Genomic DNA, 19,267 nt, shown 5'->3' with positions numbered 1-19,267 from the left:
GAATGTACTGTTACACATTACAGGTAGTCCTTGATTAGTGACTGCCTCATTTAGTGACTGTTCACAGTTACAAAGATGATGAAAAAGTAACTTTGTGACCAATCCTCGTATTTACAACCTTTGCAGGTCTGTAAGGACAAGGAAAGCTGAAGGAATATCGTAAGCACAGTCATGGTTTCACTTAGCAACCACTTCGCTTAACAACCAAGTTACTGGTCTGAATTGTGGTCGCTAAATGAGGACTACTTGTATAGACTTTAAATATATTGATTGACTGATTAATTGCCTTTATATTGCTGTCCAGTTCAAACAATGTGACTCTGGGTGGTATGTAATAAAAATATTAAAAACAAAGTAAACAATACCAACCAAATATAAAAAATTAATTGGAGATTAGGCACTCAGATTTAATGTACTGTTCCAGAGAGCAGCTCTGATCAGCCTAATCCAAATGCCTGGGGAAAGAGCTAGGTTTGTATTGCCTTTCTAAAGGACTGCAGAGTTGGGTCCAACTGTATGGACTATCTCATATAAAGTTTATTGGAAACATAATAGACTAAACTGCAAGATCCATGACTCAAATGGAATCTCAGATCTTTTTGAAGTCCTTCTAAAGACTAATCTCCCATGGATAATATGCAGCACACTGGGTTTTATTCTCTTTAAAATTCAACATAATGGATAGGGGCTACTTCCAATTTTATTTAAATTAAATATTATTGAGGAAAGAGAGTAAAGCTAATATTCAAAGATCACTAGTTTATAGCTTTTAAAGTATGCTTTCCTTGTTTTTCTGAATGTTATTTGACTTGAAGTCTTATGAAATGTTTAACTGGATTACATTCCAGGAAATTCAAATTAGCGGTGGGTACAATTTTGTTTTAGCTGCAAACCTGCTGTTTTATAAGAGGAAAGATTGTTATTTTAATTTCAAGTGTCATGTTCTGTTCTTCTGGATCCCATGGCTGCCCTACGAAAAAGCGTGAAGAATGAATGAAAGACCAACTCACTCATGAGGCAAGGCCCTGTGACACTTTCCTCAATATCCTTCCAGCTTGAATAAATGGCTCTTCCTTGCCCTTAAATGTTGTCCATCGCCTCTCCTGCTGCACAGCAATGCAGGATCAGCCTGTTCAAAAGGCTGAGAGATCATTTCTAGGGGATGAGTTCACTTGCAGATAAGCTCTGCATGCCTTAAGACTTTTGAGAACTCCAGTATTTTCTGAAACCGCGTAACACAACTGAGCTAGCAGAATGCATTGGAAGATGATCAGAATAGCTATGCATACCAGAACATGTCATGACAATGTTGCCCTTACATTGACCAGAGCTGATAAATAATTTGGCCTAACTTAATTGGATCTAATTTAACGGACTGCACATGGCTTGCTATAAAGGTAGTCCCCAGTTTAAGAGTGAGTTCCGTTCCCAAGGTCTGTCCTTAAGTCAGATTTGAATGTAAGCTGGTATTATTGTATAATACTGTATAAGTGGTATTGGGTAATGAACTCAAACTATTGTGTATTTAACTTGAATCATTGTGTATTTAACTCAAATTTTGCTATAATAGGCTCTGCTAATGTGATGGAATGGAATTATGAAGGCTAGACTCAGGGAGAAAAACATTTTCTTTCATCTCCTGAGCCACGAGGGAGAGATAAGAGGATGAGACTGGCACCTCCCTGAGGAATTCACAATGTTGTGGCTGGCATTACTTGGGAACTGGGGTTTCAGTCTGGGAAGATTCTTGCTAGAGGTTGTAGCTAATAAACATTGCTGGACTGAATTTACATGGTTTCTTGGAGTTCCTTGGGCTAGGCCTGACAGCTAATAACTATGGGTCATCCGTGAACCAGGCGTTTTTAACACGGGGTCTCCCTATAACTAGACTGATCCTCATCTGCCTTGTTGAAAGTGACTAACTTTAACTAGGCTGAGTACAACTTCAGCTTAGCTTGTCTATTTCTTTATAGTTCTCAAGGATACAATTTATGAAAAGAAATAGAAAGGCCCACCTTGATTTCAATCGTAAAATAAAATTAAATACAGTAGATCACTTGTAAATGTATGATATGGTTTATGACAGCAATTCACGTCATGTGTTATACTTTTATATATTCAGAAATTTGACATATAATTAATATGATACATAAACTTATAATATATGGAGACATGATCATCTGAAAATTTATCCATATCTTTTAGAAGACAAGAGGAAAATCTACTGTTGACTTAAAATGTTCACCAACTTCATGGATATCCTTCATTATTTTTAAAAATCTTAATTAGGAATACAAACCAGAATAAAACATTTAGAAGTGCAAGAGTGATCTTTGGAGAAGAATACACACACATACACACACATACTCCCCCTCCCCCCAATGAAATATACTGGCCTTTTCTTGTCCTATCAGAACTATAAAATTTAGCCTGCAGGATAATATGACAGGGCACATAAGCGTATAGAATACTACAGAAATACTATGGTGCAAAAATGATGTCAAATGTCTTACCCCGGAGTGACATAAGCAATACTGACATATATTTTCTAAGTAGCTAAGCAAAACTAGGTCATGTCACATTGACCTATCTAATGCAGTGAGCTTCTTTTTTTCAGTTAGAAATTAACAATGTAATTATGGATTTAATGTTGCTTGTCTTTACTGCTTTATCACCATATTGGATAAATCAGACCAAACAAAACCACAATCTGCTTTTATTCTGTTTAATTATCAAGAAATGCTGAGACAAACTTTGTATAATTTATTTCCCCAGACTTACAATTAGAAACTAAACCAGTGGACTGGGTTCATTCTGATATAATGTAATAATATTAATAGCTACTATTAAAAAAGTGTGCTAATTGGTTTATAAGGCAGGTGGATCAGCTTTAACAAAATGAAATCAGGGAGCAAATGAAAAAAATTCAAATTAGAGCAAATATTCTAGAATAAACAGTTCCACACTTTCTCTTTGTGTACATATTCAAGTAAGAAACAAAGAATGAATCTCAGTAAGAATCAACAGCTCATGGCAAGATCATACTTCATTCACTTCTCCCTCATACCAGGATAAAGTATGTAAACAATAGCAGGTCTGAATTCTCAGATAAATGGAATTCACATGTCAAGGAAAATGTCCTAGTTTCTAAGTGACCTAGTGTTGGAAAGCAAACACTGCTGAAACAGCTGAACTTTAAAGTGGCAATTGTTATCTTAGGATAAAGTCCAAAATAATCATTCGTATGACATAACCAAATTTTTATTTGTTACTTCAACTTCAACAGCTCTGAAGAGAACCAGCTCCAAATTCTTGTAGCCCTATGGAAGTATGTCAGCTGGTATGGTGAAACAATCACACTCAATTCAACTGTAGCTAGAAATCCAGGCATCTGCAGGATCCGCCATTTTTGTCAAAGCAACAAAACCAGCGTTGTGCTATTGTGGCATAAACTCCAACTCTTCTGCATAAGTGCGTGATGTCATGATGCATATACAATAGGTAAAGCTTGAATCACAACAGTGTGACAGTGCTTTTGTCATTGGTCACCCAACTTGAACACTGCTGGCTAGAAACTTCCTTTAGGAGGAGAAGTCAATATTGGTGCTGTCCCTTTCTCTCCTAGTTATGCTATTTCAGTCTTTTACTCCACCCTGCCCAACCCCATTTTGATCCATTAGCCCATTTTGCTCTTTGATTTGTATTACGCCCTCATTTCTAATCACACCTTCCTCTTGCAATTTTTCCTCATAATACTATCCTTATCCAACACAACACCATTTTAATAAAGTTGATACAAATTATTGTATTATCCATGCTGACCGTGGCCGTTGTCACAGATGTGATAAGACATTTCCGATAATTGAAGGGAAGCTTTTTCTCAGAGACTGATGTGAAGTGGCATTAATCAGAAGCATGGAAGCGGGCCCAGAAGAAATGTTTCCTCTGTTCATGACTGAACTGCTGCTGGCTTGTTGCCTTGAGAAACAGGCCAACAAGCCGCAACTAGCCGGGCAAGCTGCCCTCCAACCTCTGGCCCATGAAGCTTGCGTGTTGCCCAATACAGGCAAGGTGTCAAGGTCAGAGATATGGAGGAAGAATAGCATCTGCACAGCTTAGCATAATTTGATTTTTTTTTAAAAGCAGTTCTTTCTCATGTTAAGAAATGGAATAGCATTTTGCTTTTGCATTTTCATGATCACTTGGTAGGTTGGGGTAACAAACCATACAGTCTGAAGATACCTTCACACTCAACTTCATTTTAAAGCAGCAAGGATGTGTTCTTATTTATTCCCTCTTACTCTCTCCCAGGCAAGGGAGGACAAGAGACGAAACAGAGATTGCAAAAGCCTCTGGAGGGAGGTTAGCAATCTCACTCCTCTTCAGTCTATTTGGGGAAGGGAGATGGGAACACAATTTCAATTCTTAGAGTGTGAATGAATTGCAAAGTGTACATGCCTGCTATTTTTCTAGCCAGGAAAGTGATTCTAGAAACATTTTAAACTGATCCTGGAATGTATCCATTTTACTGGGCGAATGTTTAAATTACAGCATGCTTCCCAACAAACTTTTTCCTACTTACCAGGAATAGAGGAAATGGAAGAAGCGATGACATTAGCTTCCTGTGAAAATTTAATTAATGAGATAGAATGACTGCACATTAAATAAACCTATATACTAGAATGAAGAACGTATTTTTCTTCACCATTTAGTTCCTAAACCATAGTTTAGGGCTACTGTGTATGTGTCCACCCACCCACTATAGTCCAGGACCAGGGAGTGACTAAAAACAAAGGGTTCCTGGTTTAAACAAATGTGAATTTGTTATTACATCACTGCAATTACTTTGAATTGTGATTTAATTGCAGGAGTGAGAAATCTCCACTTGTTCCCTGCCCTGATTTTGTAACCTGTGGAATACCCTCAGATTTACATTGCTGAAATTAATCTGTGTAACAATTCCACTGTGACACAATGGAGTTGTTAGGTTTCTGCAAGACGCCCATTATTAAAGTATTTTTTTTATCCTAACATTCTACAATCCAATTCAAAGAAATGTTTAACATTTTGAAGACAAACTAAATTTTAAAGCTTTACTGATCTTATTGAGCATCTGTATATGAGACTAATAGAAAATACTTATTTCTATTTCCTTGTCTTTGTCTTTGCCCAGAGCACTTAAATTTCAGAAACAAAGGGAAGTGACTAAAACAGGTATTTTATAATCATGTGCTTTATAGAACAAATGAAGAAATGGTTATTTATTTGCAGAAAGTTATTCTTCCAACTTTTGTTGAACTTTGCATTTTTTCTACTGGTTCAACTTTTAGGTTCAATTTGTTTGTTTTATTGTGATGTATGAACCCTCTGTGGACATCCACCCACTTCATTTAGTGAAAGGTTTTTGGTTTTAATTTTTTTTTTTACTTCTTTCTGCTTTCCCTTTGCATATAGCAATAGTTTTGTAGCTAGAGAAACATATTTTGCTTTTAAATTGGCAACATAAATGTGCATTTTCCTCCCAGAACGTATGTTTTTAAATAGCCTGATTGTTACCACCTTTTTGTAATCATAACCAACTATTCTAACAAACTATCCTTTGTTCAGTGATTGAGTCTCCCCTGTTCCCACAAACTTATAGCACATGTTGCCATGGTTACTCTGCATGTCTATTTACCACACAAGTGATCAAAGAAGGCAGACAACACACACACATGAGCATACACACAAGGCTTTCCAGACTTCCAACTGTGCAATGTCCAGCTCCTAATTAACTGATACACTCTCAGCCTATGGAGTCTATGCACTTTTTCTTACCCCTTTATTATCTATGAAATACAACAGCAACATTCTCAGACAGAAAATACATTTTTCTCTCAGACTCAGAGGAACAATGCAGAAGGATGGGAAAAATTCTCACTAAAAGCTGAGGTTAATTTTTTCCCATATTTTTGAAAGCAAGGACTAAATTATAAATTGAAAAGGCTAAGCAGTGAAAATTGATATAAAAAAAGTAGATTCAAGGAAGGTAGGCAACTCTGGGAGTTAGCATATGTGTCATCTGCAAAATATCCATCTACTTTCATAAATGTGTAATATAAAACTCTATAAACATAGTTATGAGAAATTGGAACAAATGCAGAACTTGTATTCTTTGTATTGCCTACGGCGAAATCTGAATAGTTAAGCCCTTTATATTTCATTGATTCTAAAAGCAGAGATTTGAGTACATGTTTTTCATTGTCACTGATTCCTATTTTTTTAAAAAATATTATTTTTGAAATAAAAAAGAAAGAAAAAGTACATGTGTGTTCATCATTCATAGACTAGTTAATGCTACATAAATATTCATACTGTGCAAATGATTTGTTTATACTTGTCAGTTTATCTAACTTTAAGAAAAGGAAAAAAAGATATGAAAGATTATTCAAATAGAGTAGCATAAATTTCTATATAATCCTCCAGTCAAAACTCCCCCCCCCCAAAAAAATTCTCATTCAAATAAGGAGGGAGAAGTTCTGCACTCCCCTATAGAACTGAAAGCAAATGAATATCCTTCCATTCTAGTAATATAAAACTTCTCATAATCATAAAAGTTCATAGTATCCTTTCCTTTCTCCTCATGTTAGTTTCCACAGAACAGGCATTTAGTTCAAGCATCCACCAAAAAAATAGCATCTTCCAAATAAAATTAATGTGAGACAACTTTTTGCTAAAATACCAAAGCATACAAACTAGTGATACATTTTGAGTTTTTAAGGTGAATTGTCCAACTGTTCCTAAAATATACACGCAAACATATACATGTGCACACAAATGGGCTAGGCTGGGGCAATCAACAGGGAAGATTATTTGTAGAAGCTTATGGGGGAAGTTATTATAAAATGCAGGAGTTATTTACTTTAAGGGAAACTAAACTGGGGGTAGTCAGACAAGTTTTGGACTTTAAAAAGTGGATTTTAATAAATTCAGAATAATGATCCCATGGTTAATGGGAAAGGGAGCTAAAGATGGGTGACAATTCCTAAAGAAATATATACTAAAAACATATTGCAAAAATCCAGTAAAAATGGAGGAGAGCAGGAACATAGAAGTTCAGATGAGATGAGCTTAGCAACAAGGCCTCTTAAATACGTTCAAAATAAAATGAATTAATACACTGGCTGCTTAATGAAAACAGCAAAATACTAATAGCTAAAAAAAGAAAGGCAGAGCTATTTTTGTTCATTTTTTTTCAAGCAAAAACGGTATATTGTGAAGAGCAGGACCACAGTTTGAGATTGACAGAAACATAACTAGGGAATACCTTTTTACTCAGACCAACGTTTAACCTCTAGGACAGTCTTGGAGTATAGAAGGAACTACTTTATGGTCTGGCTCAGCCCTTATGAATTAACTTTGAGAAATCCTGGAGAACTGGTGAGACCAGCAAATATCTCTATCTTTTTTTTAAAAAATGGGGAAGATAAAGGAAAATTCAAGAAACTACACATCAGTCCGACTGACATTGGAACAATAGAAGTCCATTTTTGGCAATGAACAGGGTTGTGCTTATCCATGCAGAGGTTATCTGTTTTCTGGGTATCTTCCCTCGATTCATGGCTCCTGCTTACAGAGCAGGTGGAGGCCATGGCATAGCCACCTTGTATACCAGTTACGATCATTCCTGGATTGAGACACTCTGTTTATGATCATCAATGCCACTGTCATCTCTCATTTGGACTTTAGCCTGTACTGCCCTTAAAGACCACCAAGAAGCTTCAGCTGATCCAGAACTCAGTGGCTTGAGTAGTAATGCCTGATACATCATTTGTCCATTCTATACCACTGCTTTGGGAGCTACAGTGGTTCTACTTCTAGATACAGAGTATTAGCCATCAACTTTAAAGCCCTAAATGGGTCAGTATTTGGGTACCTGCAGGACCATCTTCTCTGGGTAGAATCAATTTATGTGGTTAGATCAAATAAATTGATCTTATTTGAAAGGAGGGCTAACTGTGGGTACCAGGAAATGTCATCAGTAGGGAGCCAACCACAAGCCTTCTCAGTATTAGCCCCCCTCCTCGGGAATAGCCTACCTCCAGAAAAGAGAAGCTTCTTGTCTGTTGCATTCTAGACAGTTAATAAGACCCAGCTCTTCCAGAGGGCCTTTGGGAAAGATGTAATTTTTAATTGTCTCCTGAGGATATAGGACCAACATGTATGGAGTTACGTTATAAGGATTGGAAGTATTTGCATTTTTTGTCATTTGTTATCATTTTGGCCTTATCATTTTTAATTTTGTTACTGAACTGTGGAATGTATGCTGCTCAGAGTTTTATGGGTTGGAGTGGCGTATCAACCCACTTAAATAAATAAATACATGGGAATACTCTATAGCAGTTCATAAATAATTTGATCTGTAGGCACTTTGAAAACAAAGCTGTAATTACCAAAAGAGAACATGGATTTTGAGCAGAGAACTTCCTTAAAAGATTATGGAAATGCTGGGATATATCTCGATTTCAGCAAAGCAATTGACAAAGTGCCCCATGGCATGCTGATTAACAAACTAGTTACAGACTTCAGAATGAATATGGACTAGCAGTATGATATGTCTTGAAAAAAAGGCCAATGTAATATAGGCTGTATCAAGTATAAGTTCAAAATCAAGAGAAATACCATACCACTGTATTTTGCTTTAGTCAGATCCCAGCTTGTATACTTTAGTCAGTTCTAGGCCCAGCATTCTAAGATGGATTCAGAGAATCTGGAACAAGTTCAGAGAAGGGCAACAAGAAATAGAAGCTAAGGTGGCAAGTGCGGGGGGGGGGGGGATTGGGGAAAGGATATGCTATTTCCTAAATATCTAAAAGGATGTCACGCAGAAGAAATTCAAGACCTTCCCTCTCACTTCACAGTGCAGGACACAGAGTAATGGATTTAAATTACAGGAAAGCTGATTTCAACGGTATGTCAGAAACAACTTTGTAAGACCAAAGTGACAATGAAACCAATTATCCAGAGAGATGGTTGAGTCCCCTTCACTGGAGATGTTCAGGCAGAGGCTATCTATCTATTTGGGATGCTTTAATTGGGATACGTACATAGAGCAGGTGGCTTGATCTAAATGGCTTTTTCCAATTTCTATCATTCTAGTTGTCATTTTAATTCTGTAGAAGTATGGATGCCAAAATAGTTTTCATTGGCATGGATTTATTGGGTACTCCAATCCCCTATTACATGCCTCTTTAGACCCCATCATTAATATAATTTAACACCACTTATAAATAATAATTACAGTCTTATTGTTTTGTAAAGTCTATTAAGTTCTCTATAAATAGAGACGGTAATGAAGCACTTAAGAGCTACAAGGCCACATTAAATGTCAAACATTATTTTAACTAGAGAATTGCTACTCAGCAGTTTTTGATTAATTATATTTACAGTATGCTGCAGTTCTTCAAATGGAAAAAAAATCATTGTCCTGTCCTATTAATCAGTCTAAAGTATGCATTCTACATTCCACCTATATTTTTCAACTAAAAGATTTCCTTTCTATTTTCAAATTTGGATTTCATTACATTAATTCAATCATGTTAATTAGACAGAGCAGGAAATCTATATTTTTCAAAATGACTTGGTCTCTAAGACACTTGATTTTATAAGAGATGTTAACTATGCCAATTTAACCAATAAAGGGAAGTTTTCAGTAGACAAAACCTATTTACTGAATCGTCACAGAAACTTTACAGCACCCACCCTGTGGAATAGCCTCCCTCCCTACCCACCCAGAGGTCTGGATGGGCCCAACCCTGTTAGCCTTCCAAAAGGCTGTAAGGCTTTTCCCACAGGCATGATGATCACATGATGATGTGATGATTTGTGACTGAAGATGATGTATGAGGTGCCTCAGCTTAGTATTTTTGTATTTGGTATTTTTATATTTATTTGTACTTGCATTTTATGTTGTTTTTTTACTGTGAGCCACCCAGAATTATTTGCTTAAGATGGATGGCCATATAAATTTCCTAAATAAAATAAAAAATTAAACCTGTGTTGTTATATACACATAAACCTTCAGTAACTGAAAACTTGACCATAATTAGATTTAGACTGCAATTATTTTTTAAAACAGATAAGTACCACCACATATAAAAACATATTTCTCTGCTCATCAATAAAATCAGCATAGTACAATTACAAGCCAGTAAAAGCTAGAACAAACTGTTAACTTCTAAAGAGCTCTTTAATTAAATTAAACCCATTTCCCTTTCTCTTACTGCACATAAGGCATTTAGAGGGCATATAGCTATTACTTAAAAAAAATTACTACATTATTATGTTAAATTGTAATCTTCCATCGATAGTACAGCGACAAAAATACTTTCTCTGAAGATCCAAAGGATGCTGATTGATCTTTACTTACTTTCTGTCATTTAGAAACAAATATATAAATTAAATTAATAAACAGTAATTATAATAAACTGCTAAGAAGTCTTAAGAATGTACTTTTTAAAAAAATACGTAAACCTATGGCTCAGAAGAAATCAACTCTAATTTGTAACAAAGCATCTAATGTTTAAGGTGTAGATATAGAGTCTTTAGAAGACACCACAATGCTCTCTCAGTTTTCCAATCAACCATTCCTACTACCATCTTTAGTAAATCTCGAGTCCTGTGTTTGTATATCTTCCTTAAAAAAACTCAGAAGGTATGATACAAGAAAATACTTGAAAGGATATTAAGTTGCAATTATACATGCACTTATTCGGTAGGAACCCTTTTTGAATTCTTGCATAATCCTTATTTAGCCTTTGAGAATTACAATTATATATGTAATTCTAGACATGCTTATTTAGAATACATCCCATCATACTCAATGAAGTTTAAGATGGTAGCATTATTGGCCTTTCTAAATTTCTATAATTTAGCCTTCTAAGATAGATTTAGCATGCTGCACCAGAAAGTATGCTGTTATTTCCTACTTTATCAAAAACCAGGTTAGAAGATTTGGTTGGGGCATAATTGTTTTTTGGCAAGTTAGTCAATGTCAATTTCAAAAGCCAGGTAGGGAGATAATTTTCTACAATTGTCAACATAGGCATTGTTCTTCTGTGCTTATAATTATTCCCTTATTAAATGCTGAATCTGATAATCTTTCATAAGACATTCTTCCCCACCAATCAGTGCTTCAAGTATATTAAAAAACTGTACCTGCTTTTCCAATAAAGCTTAATGCAATTATATAATTAAGACTGCATTGCTAGTTTCCTTAGAACTTGCTGACTTGTCTCCTCTTTAAAGAATGTTGAATCTTAGCCTCATGAGTAGCAACAATTTCCTTTCTGTGGCTTATTCTCCCTTTTCCCAAATGATAGTTAGCTGCCAAATACAACATGGCTCTGTGCTGTTCTTGAAGATTTGTATTCTTCTTTAGTCAAGATCATTTATCTGTCCAATGAAGGGCGCTATTTCATAGGAAAGACATGACATTCTGCTTGAGATTTAATAAATCCAAGTACAGTGTCATTATTATGAAAAATTTTATGGTAACTCATGGCCTGCTCTTGTCTAAATGATCTTTTTATTTGCAATATTTTTTTAAATAATTGTGAGGCTAGCACACCCTGTCTATCGCTTTTGGACACATTTCGCTTCAGTGAATTAACTTCCAATATTTGAATTGGCTGTTGGTTCTGGAACTTGTAATTAGCCTTTGAAAAATGCCTGTCTCTGCCAGGAACCATTTCAATAGCATTGGTGTGCTTGGATAGGCAACCCCCGTTCTTCAAAGATCAAGATATTTTACTTAAATGAAGGCTACCAAAAATAGAAATGGTCCACTAGAGTTGAAGGATAAGTTAACAATCAAGGTATATTATCTGTGTTCTAAATATGCATTCAGTTCATAAAACTTAGCAAACTTAATATTATATTACACACCGGAATTAAGTTCCATAATATGCAAGCAGAGTTATTGCTGTAGTGCTTTGGAAATGTCATGGAATTCAGTGAATCTTACTGCAAGCTTAGAAGAATCATTTTCTTAGTTAAGAATTTGTTTAAGCTATCCAGGTGTTGGCGTGGCTGAATCAGAACAGAGTATCTCCTATACAGAATTTTAAAAAATCAGAATCCTTAAAAGGTGCAACTGACTTGCCCAGGCACTAACTGTTGGAAAAACATGGGGTTTCAACCTAGCCTGTCTCACATGAGCACAAAGGGAGGGGCAGCTCTGCTGCGGCCTAGCTTTGCTGCCTTGTGTGGGCGGGACTTGGAGCCCGCCTTTTTTCCTGTTTCCCTCATTTTCCTCTCTTCTCCTCATGGCTCTCCATGAGGTAGGAATGGATCCTCTCTTCTTGCCAGGGTTTTTGTACTAACATTTCACAACCCCAACATTGGGTTACGGGCCAGTACACACATACAGAGACATATACACATATATATTGGAAAATATGGGGTTGCAACCAAGCCTGTCTCTCACAAGCACAAAGGGAGAGGCGACTCTGCTGCAGCCTAGCTTTGCTGCCTTGTGTGGGCGGGGCTTTGAGCCCGCCTTTTTTCCTGTTTCCCTCATTTTCCTCTCTTCTCCTCCTGGCCCTGCACGAGGTATGAGGGAATTCTCTCTTCTCCTCCTGGCCTAATTTCCATTCAGATTGCCTACATTCAGAAGCATGTAGGTTTCATCCGAACTTATTACTCACACACACAGGACCATTTCTGCTATGAAACTGCTTTGTATGAAGATCTGAAAATAAACTGTGAGCTATCTTTTATTTTCTCTTTTACTAGTATATGGAGAGTGTTTATTTTGATCTGAATTTAGCTAAGCCTTTGTACAAGTTTGAACGTTTCTACTCTGCTAAACCACTAAAACTAGCTGAATGCTGCGTGGGATCTCCTGTTAGTAACATTTCAGAATCCCAACGCTAACTTCATCAAGCCTCTCACAACACATGCCCACAAAGTCCATTAAACTACATGTCATATTTTATACCAGATATGGATTATTTCTAAAACTGTTCTTAGGTTTTACTTTTATCACATTACGTACCGCTCTTCCATTAAAGGGATCATACCAAAACCCTTTTTTTACATTCCAATATCAATGAGGGATGTATCAAAAACAGTGGCATTAATGGCACTGTTAATGTTAACGGCCTTTTTTTAATGTTAATGGGCTTTTTTTTTAATGTTAATGGCCTTTTTTAACCATTAACATATTTGGAGCAATGTCAAGGATATTTGGAAAAGCTGCAATGAAAACATGCAGCTGCTTTTTAAACAGCTGAACACACACTAATTCCTAATAGACTGTCAATCTTTTTGGATTGAAATACTGAATACCTTTATTTAAAATGTTGTTTTATATATGTCACATATATATACATATATAAAACATATAGATATATATATCACAAATTACATGTGAGTTTTTGCTTTTGTGTAGTTTGTTTTTTAAACTCTATAATTCTCATAATGTTTGAGAACTTGCATTCAAATACATTAAGAAAACAACAATGGATATCTCACCACCTAGATTAAAATAAATTGAAGGCAAAACTATATATAATGAGACTGTCATAGCCTAAGAAGACAGAATGTCTTTCTTCAGTGTTTCTCAAACTTGGCAACTTTAAGATGTGTGGACTTCAACTCCCAGAATTCCCCAGACAGTCTGGCTGGGGAATTCTGGGAGCTGAAGTCCACACATCTTAAAGTTGCCAAGTTTGAGAAACATTGATCAGATGTTTGCCTTTTGGGTCACTAACACCATCTAGGAGCACTTTGAATCCTCAGCTGCTTAAAAAAAAGCTTTTATTTCAGTGGGGTCACCTACTATACCCTCTCAAACATTATGCTCTGTCTTTTTAAAATAATCTATGACTATATTTTAACATACTCAGATTAAAAAGGCAGCATTTGTGCGAGGAAAAGCAGCAATATACCCTTTTTCAAAAGCTGCATTTTTGTAAGCCTTCCTTTTGGCATAGCTCCCCCTAGTGGCAGTACATCCCAGGATGCTCTGGTTCCTGTTTGGATCATGCCTGCCTGCAAATAATAAATTGCTTTTCCACAAAGCAAGACAATTCCACAAGTAGGAGCATTTGGAAAGCATTTTTTTAAAAGAAGAAGAAGAAGAATTTTCCCTTCACAGCTGGTGAAATTATCCAAACCACATTTAAAAGAGGTCCTTTGTGGTTTTCATTAAACTATATAAAATATTCCATTTCCTCTACAGGTGCAAACCTCTTTTTCCTACTTCCTTTTTTTATTCTGCCTTCCTTCCCTCATGGATACTCCTACTCATGAAATTAAACGCTATTTTCAAAAAGGCATGTTATGTCCAAAAAGTTACAAAACGTAAAAGCATTTTCAGACGCTAAATATCCAAGCGTCTTGAAAACTATTCACAGGAGTCATAAAGCCATACAAATTAATACGAATTAGACCTGTAGGGCTGAAACATCCACAAGTAAAAGCAACGCGTTCTTTTGTCTCCTCTTACATCTGCTAACGTGAACAAAATGTTTTCCTACTTTTTAAAATGTCATTAAATGCGCACGCACACACACACACACACAAACACAGAGCCCAGCCAACAACTACACACAGCTATAGAGTGCCAAATTCTGTACGCGCTGACATAGCGAGGCAGAAACCGGCTTCATCAACTGGTTTTCAGGGCGACTGAGAACACGCCGGTTCAGTTACACGAAGTTTGGGGTAACTGAAATGCCAGAACTGTCGGCAAAGCCAACAGGACTTTATCTGAAGCCCCTGCCTGTTCAGAACCGACCCAGACCACGACTTGCAAGTGACCATCAGCGACTAGAAACTGAAAGAGCAGCTGGAAAAGGTATTCCTAGCTCAGCCCGAATTAACAAGCCCCATTTCCGCAAAAGTCTCGCAAAAAGCCTAAAACAAAGAGTCTCCCCTACCACCCAGCCCAGTCATGCTGGATCCAGTGAATCTCCCTTCCTTGGCTCTCTTGAGATCGACAGCTGCTTTATAGCAAGTCGTTTGTGCCTTACCTGCTTCATGTTTAGAATTCCATTATCCATCCATCCAGAAGTTCAGCAGAAACCCCGGTCCCATCCGGTTTCCTAGTTCCCAACAAGCCAGCAACTTTTCGCTGCCTGGTGCCTGCTGTCGCAGAGCGCCTCTGAGAACAACGTCCAGCTCCCCAGCCTTGTCCCTATAATGGCCCGCACCAAGGGAGCAGCAGCAGAGAAGCGACTCTGCCTGAGCTCCAATTTCAAATCACAGCTCAGATATGCATTTGTGGGCTGAATTAGGCCATGAAATAGCTTCACCAATCAGGAGAAGGGAGGGGAGAGAGGAAGGGAGGGAGGGAGGAATCGTGCGTAAAGCTGCATACAGGAGGATTAGAAAAGCTTTTAAGGGATTCAGAGGCTGGAAACCGTGTCTAGGTCTACAAAGAGGGAAGTCAACCTGTGCTGTAAGAGATCAGTTTTCATTCATAACTTCTCAGCATTCATTCCTAATCCTGAACAATTCGTGAGATCTACCAAGAAAAAAAACAAAAGCAAAACCTCTACACTTTAAAGGTAGAATGAGGCTATGGAGAGAATCAAATGGCATCTTTTCTTATATACTGACAATCTGCCATCCTAAAAGAGCATCTTCTCAAGAGAGGCAGATTGTCCTGTATTGTCTGTATACTTCCTTATCTCCCAAGGTCAGAGTCATACTAATCAAAAGGTGAATTGAAAAAAAAACAACTGGCATTTCCCCCAAATTTAGTTCCAAAGCTAAGGCAATAGGTTCACCTTTTAAATACTATAAAGAATGAAAATAAAATTACTGGGGGCTTCTATTTGGTTTTGCTTTGTTTTTGTGCTCTCTCTCTCTCTGTCACTCACTCACTCTCTCTCTCTCTCTGACTCTTGCTTTGAAGCTGGGTTTAGTATATGGCACTTAGTTTGTTTATACTGTTCTGGTCTGAGCATGTAGACCCTGACCAAACAACTTCTTTTTTTTTTTTTGACACACATTTCATCCTTAAGATTGGCTGCGAATGTGAATGTTAGGTTTTCTATTCCACTCTAAAGGGAAATCTGTCCTTTGATCTCTAGGTTAAAAAAAAAAGCAAGTCTGAAGTCTGAAAAAACCCATTGTCATGGATTTGCTACAGCAATGACTGTACTTATCTAAGTGAGGTATAAATCACTTTGAAGAGCCTCACAAATCAAAGCAGAAAAATTCATACTTATACCAAAATATCACAGTCAAATCATGAAACTGCCCTTTCCCTCCCTTAAGATATTCACAAGGCAGAATTAGAGCCCCATCAATGTTCATACATAAAGATCATCCATAATTTTGATTAGAAGTTAATATATGATTTACGCCTTTGTTTCTTTTTAAACTGTCAAACACAGTCTGAATGGTATAAAGATCAGTTAGAAGGTATATACTATCAGCATTGATTGATAAATATAGCAGCAGCAGTAGGATTATGATAAGATAAAAATCAACACTAGTGTCTTTCTGGATTCAGGCAGTGCTATAATGAAATAAAATGTTATTAATACAATAGGTAAAACAAGAAAAGTGTTAGCAAAATATTATTCAATAGCCTAACACTGATTCCTATTTCCTGAGAAAATAAGGTCTGATATCAGAAAGACCTTAATGTAGGCATCAGGCATGCTTTTTGGGGGGAGAATGGATTGCCACTAAGTGAGAAGGTCCTTTCTCTTATGGCCTACAGTGGGGCAAAAAAGTATTTAGTCAGGCACCAATTGTGCAAGTTCTTCCACTTAAAAAGATGAGAGAGGCCTGTAATTTTCATCATAGGTATACCTCAACTATAAGAGACAAAATGGGGAAAAAAATCCAGAAAATCACATTGTCTGATTTTTAAAGAATCTATTTGCAAATCATGGTGGAAAATAAGTATTTGGTCAATATCAAAAGTTCATCTCAATACTTTGTTATATATCCTTTGATGGCAATGACAGAGGTCAAACGTTTTCTGTAAGTCTTCACAAGGTTTTCACACACTGTTGCTGGTATTTTGGCCCATTCCTCCATGCAGATCTCCTCTAGAGCAGTGATGTTTTGGGGCTGGTGCTGGGCAACACGGACTTTCAACTCCCTCCAAAGGTTTTCCATGGGGTTGAGATCTGGAGACTGGCTAGGCCACTCCAGGACCTTGAAATGCTTCTTACGAAGCCACTCCTTCATTGCCCGGGCGGTGTGTTTGGGATCATTGTCATGCTGAAAGACCCAGCCACGTTTCATCTTCAATGCCCTTGCTGATGAAGGAGGTGTTCACTCAAAATCTCACAATACATGGCCCCATTCATTCTTTCCTTTACACAGATCAGTCGTCCTGGTCCCTTTGCAGAAAAACAGCCCCAAAGCATGATGTTTCCACCCCCATGCTTCACAGTAGGTATGGTGTTCTTTGGATGCAACTCAGCATTCTCCCTCCTCCAAACACGACGAGTTGAGTTTAGACCAAAATGTTCTACTTTGGTTTCATCTGACCATATGACATTCTCCCAATCCTCTTCTAGATCATCCAAATGCTCTCTAGCAAACTTCAGACGAGCCCAGCCATGTACTGGCTTAAGCAGGGGGATACATCTGGCACTGCAGGATTTGAGTCCCTGGCGGCATAGTGTGTAGTACCATAGTGATGGTAGCCTTTGTTACTTGGGTCCCAGCTCTCTGCAGGTCATTCACTAGGTCCCCCCGTGTGGTTCTGGGATTTTTGCTCACCATTCTTGTGATCATTTTGACCCCACGGGGTGAGATCTTGCATGGAGCCCCAGATCAAGGGAGATTATCAGTGGTCTTGTATGTCTTCCATTTTCTAATTATTGCTCCCACAGTTGATTTCTTCACACCAAGCTGCTTGCCTATTGCAGATTCAGTCTTCCCAGCCTGATGGAGGTCTACAATTTTGTTTCTGGTGTCCTTCGACAGCTCTTTGGTCTTGGCCATAGTGGAGTTTGGAGTGTGACTGTTTGAGGTTGTGGACAGGTGTCTTTTATACTGATAACAAGGTCAAACAGGTGCCATTACTACAGGTAACGAGTGGAGGACAGAGGAGCCTCTTAAAGAAGTAGTTACAGGTCTGTGAGAGCCAGACATCTTGGTTGTTTGTAGGTGACCAAATACTTTTTTTCCACCATGATTTGCAAATAAATTCTTTAAAAATCAGACAATGTGATTTTCTGGATTTTTTTCCCCATTTTGTCTCTCATAGTTGAGGTATACCTATGATGAAAATTACAGGCCCCTCTCATCTTCTTAAGTGGGAGAACTTGCACAATTGGTGGCTGACTAAATACTTCTTTGCCCCACTGTACGTACCTTATTTCATTAGGTGGGCAACTGGAGAAGTTTTAAATGACATCCACGTTGAAGGGAATCTCACTGTCCTCCTTAGCATTTTGTTCTAGAAAGGAAAAGGAAACAAGATAGTCTCTGGATGTTTTGAACATAATTCCTTACTACAGTCATGTTGGACAGGATTTGGGGGAGTTGTCATATGGAACATCTAGACAAAGCCCAATTGCCTACACTGTTCTAGTACCATAGGCATTTTTTAATATCAGGTTATCTTTTTATCTCAAACCAGAAAGACCCTGTCTTGGGGAAAAAAACACAAACCAACCAGATATGGCCCATATAATTCCTTTGCGCATATTCCTGCTTTTTGTTGATTGGTTTGCCTCTGTTCTCATGAGTGTTTACTTTGCTATTTTATGTAAACTGCTTGGAAAGTTGGAAGGTATTGCATGTCATGGAGGTGCAGCTGCTGAATCAGCTACTTTTATGGCACATAAAAGCTGAGCCTATGATCTAATGGAGATAGTGATGGTTTTAGAAACAGTTGACATACTCAATAAATTATTATATAATTAATGTAATTGGGCAGCCTTAACCACAGCTTTAGTTTTCGGTGCTTAATTCTCATGTGAAGAATTATGAATATTATCCATTGTATTCATTTTCAAATATCTATTGAATTCAATAACAAGGTAGATTTAAATGTTAGCTGTAGAAGTATAAAAATATATTTTCAGTTTTACAGAATGCTTTATTAGGCAAGATAAAGATTAAAAGGCAGAGGACTATGCATGGAGAAAACTTCCAATGGCAGAGCTGAAATCTGCAGTTCTCCACTGTTGGCCTATCAGCCAGTTTTCAGAGATGGTGGGAAAGGCGGTTTAACTTCTATAAGAATACAAGTCCCCACCTTTCCCTTTGGCAATTGTAAATAAATTATTGCGTAATCTGATTA

General features: G+C 37.3%; 1 protein-coding gene and 1 long non-coding RNA gene across 6 annotated transcripts in view; one reads left to right on the top strand and one right to left on the bottom strand.

Annotated features, from left to right (window-relative positions):
- MID1 (midline 1) overlaps positions 1 to 19,267 on the bottom strand; it is a 183,450-nt gene that overhangs the window by 71,060 nt on the left and 93,123 nt on the right. Inside the window, exon 1 of one of the 3 annotated variants that reach the window (XM_007429176.3) lies at positions 15,018 to 15,206. The exons of the other annotated variants lie outside the window; for them this stretch is intronic. The gene's annotated coding sequence lies outside the window, so the exon portion shown is untranslated. Of the gene's footprint in view, positions 1 to 15,017; positions 15,207 to 19,267 lie in introns of those variants that run through there. 3 annotated transcript variants of the gene reach the window in all.
- Positions 12,588 to 19,267, top strand: part of LOC112540735 (uncharacterized) — an 81,939-nt gene continuing 75,259 nt past the window's right edge. For all 3 annotated transcript variants that reach the window (XR_015796837.1, XR_003084817.2, XR_015796838.1), the window contains exon 1: positions 12,588 to 12,743. This is a non-coding gene — a long non-coding RNA (uncharacterized LOC112540735). The remainder of the gene's footprint in view (positions 12,744 to 19,267) is intronic.

This window comes from Python bivittatus, unplaced genomic scaffold (assembly GCF_059951505.1).
Source record: "Python bivittatus isolate LINGU-HERP-01145 unplaced genomic scaffold, Pbiv_v1 ctg000350_np1212, whole genome shotgun sequence".
Classification (NCBI taxonomy): domain Eukaryota; kingdom Metazoa; phylum Chordata; class Lepidosauria; order Squamata; family Pythonidae; genus Python; species Python bivittatus.
The sequence above is the reverse complement of the archived record's forward strand: the minus strand, read 5'-3'. Positions and strand labels throughout refer to the sequence as shown.